Here is a 3,206-nt window from a genome sequence, read left to right on the forward strand (position 1 = left end):
GCTTCGGCCTCCCAAATAGCACTCTCCACTTGTTGATTTCTCCAAATCACCTTAACGGACTCCACTTCTTTGTTCCTCAACCTTTTAACTTGTCTATCTAAGATCTGAACCGGGACTTCTTCATACGTCAAATTATCTTCTACAACACCCACAACCTCAAGAGGTACAATAGCGTTAGGATCACCAACACATTTCTTCAATATCGATACATGGAATACCGGATGAACTAATTCCATCTCCTTGGGCAACCCCAACTCATAGGCTACTTTACCAACCCTTCTTATTATCTCATAAGGACCGACATACCTAGGACTTAATTTCCCCTTCTTACCAAAATGAACCACACCTTTCATTGGAGAAACTTTCAAATAAACCCAATCACCCACTTTGAATTCAAGATCCCGTCTCCTCACATCGGCATAAGACTTTTGACGACTTTGGACTGTTTTCAACCTCTCCCTAATCATCCTTACCTTCTCAAGAGCATCCATGACCAGATCCGGACCCAACAAGGCCACCTCTCCAACTTCAAACCACCCAACCGATGACCTACACCGTCTACCATAAAGTGCCTCAAAAGGAGCCATACCGATACTAGAATGATAACTATTGTTCTATGCAAATTCAATCAAAGGAAGATGATCATCCCAACTACCTTTCAACTCCAATACACAAGCTCTAAGCATATCCTCCAAGGTTTAAATTGTTCCGGCTTGGCCATCTGTTTGATGGTGGAAGGCCGTGCTAAGCTTTACCTTTGTACCAAGACCCCTTTGGAATGACTTCCAAAAGTGAGAAGTGAATTGGGCACCACGATCCGAGATGATAGACAAAGGAATCCCATGCAACCTTACCAATTCATGAATGTACAACTTGGCATACTCTTCAGCCCCGTAAGTAGTTTTAACTGGTAGGAAATGAGCCGACTTTGTCATCCGATCAACCACCACCCAAACCGAATCAAAGCCTCTTCTAGCCTTGGGTAAGCCCACTACAAAATCCATGTTGATTTCTTCCCACTTCCAAGTAGGTATCTCAATGTCTTGAGTTAGGCCACCCGGCCTTTGATGTTCGGCCTTGACTTGTTGACAACTATGGCAACCCGAAACAAATTTGCAATGTCCTTCTTCATACCGCCCCACCAATACACATCCCTCAAGTCTCTATACATCTTTGTTGACCCCGGATGAATAGAATAAAAAGAATTATGAGCCTCATCAAGGATTCTTTCCCTCACACCATCCACACAAGGAACATATAATCTACCTTGGTACCTAAGGGCACCATCTCCCCCTTGGGAGAAAACCTACACCTTACCACTACTCACCGAAGCCTTTAATTCTACCAAAGAAGGATCAAGATCTTGCTTGACTATCACCTCATCAACCAAGGAAGACCTTGAACCATCAACAACAACTACTCTTCCACTATCCACCCCTTCTAACCTAACTCCCAATTTGGCCAACCGATGGACCTCCTTAGCCAACTCTTTACTACCTTCCTCCACATGAGCCAAGCTACCCATGGATACTCTACTCAATGCATCCGCCACCACATTAGCTTTCCCCGGATGATAGTGAACACTCATATCATAATCCTTAAGGAATTTTAACCACCTCCTTTGTCTCAAGTTAAGATCTTTTTACGTGAACACATAATGGAGATTCTTATGGTCGTTGAAGATATCAACATGCACCCCATACAAATAATGACTCCAAATCTTTAAAGCAAAAACCACGGCGGCCAATTCAAGATCATGGGTTGGGTAATTTTTTTCATGAACCTTAAGTTGCCTAGAAGCATAGGCTATAACCTTACCACTTTGCATCAACACACAACCCAAACCAATACGGGAAGCATCACAATAAACAACAAAACCTTCTAACCCATCCGGAAGTGACAAAATAGGAGCGGACACAAGCCTTTCTTTCAAAGTTTGGAAGCTTTCCTCACACTCATCCGACCACACAAATTTAGCCTTCTTTTGAGTCAACTTAGTCATAGGAGAAGCAAGAGAAGAAAACCCTTCCACAAATCTCCTATAATAACCCGCTAAACCCAAGAAACTCCTTATATCCGACGGGGTCAAAGGTCTAGGCCAATTCCTAATAACATCGGTCTTCTTAGGATCCACCTTAATACCATCCCCCGACACCACATGGCCTAGGAAAGCAACTTCCTTCAACCAAAACTCACACTTTTCATATTTAGCATACAACTTCTCTTCCCTCAATCTTTGGAGTACAACCCTCAAGTGACCCTTGTGCTCTTCCTCACCCCGAGAATAGATCAAGATGTCATCTATAAACACCACCACAAAAGAATCAAGGTAGGGTTTGAAAACCCTATTCATCAAATCCATAAAGAGAGCCGGAGTATTAGTCAACACGAAAGACATCACTACAAACTCATAGTGCCCATACCTAGTACGAAAGGCCGTCTTGAAAATATCACACTCCCTCACCTTCACTTGATGATACCCTGACCGAAGATCAATCTTAGAGAAGTGACTAGCCCCATGCAATTGGTCAAATAAATCGTCAATCCTTGGAAGAAGATACCTATTCATGACGGTGACCCTATTAAGTTGTCGATAATCAATACACATTCTAAGAGACCCATCTTTCTTCTTCACAAACAAAACCGGAGCACCCAAGGGAGAGTGACTAGGTCTAATAAACCCCTTCTCTAACAAATCTTTTAATTGCTCTTTCAACTCCGCCGGGGCCATATGGTAAGGGGGGATAGAAATAGGTTGAGTATCGGGAGGAGGTCTATACCAAGATCTATCTCCCATTCGGGAGGGACACCGGGAAGGTCTTCTGGGAAGACATCTAGATTCTCATTAACAACCGGAATAGACTCAATAGGAGGGACTTTAGACTCCACATCATTGACTCTCACAATATGGTACAAGCACCCTTTGGAAATCAACCTATGGGCTTTAATGCAAGAAATGAATTTCCCCTTCACCACAACATCCCGGCTCTCCCACTCAAGGACGGGTTCATTAGGAAATCGAAACTTGACTTTACGAGTCCTACAATCAATAGAAGCATAATATGCATGCAACCAATCCATCCCAAGAATAACATCAAAATCCACCATGTTTAACTCAACAAGATCGCAAGGCAACAACTTATTCAATATGCAAACCGGACAATTTCTATACACTTTTCTAGCAACAATAGAGACACCAATGGGAG

The sequence above is a fragment of the Solanum verrucosum genome, unplaced genomic scaffold (genome assembly GCF_900185275.1).
Source record: "Solanum verrucosum unplaced genomic scaffold, falcon-dt-bn FXZP01000185.1, whole genome shotgun sequence".
In the NCBI taxonomy this organism is placed as follows: Eukaryota; Viridiplantae; Streptophyta; class Magnoliopsida; order Solanales; family Solanaceae; genus Solanum; species Solanum verrucosum.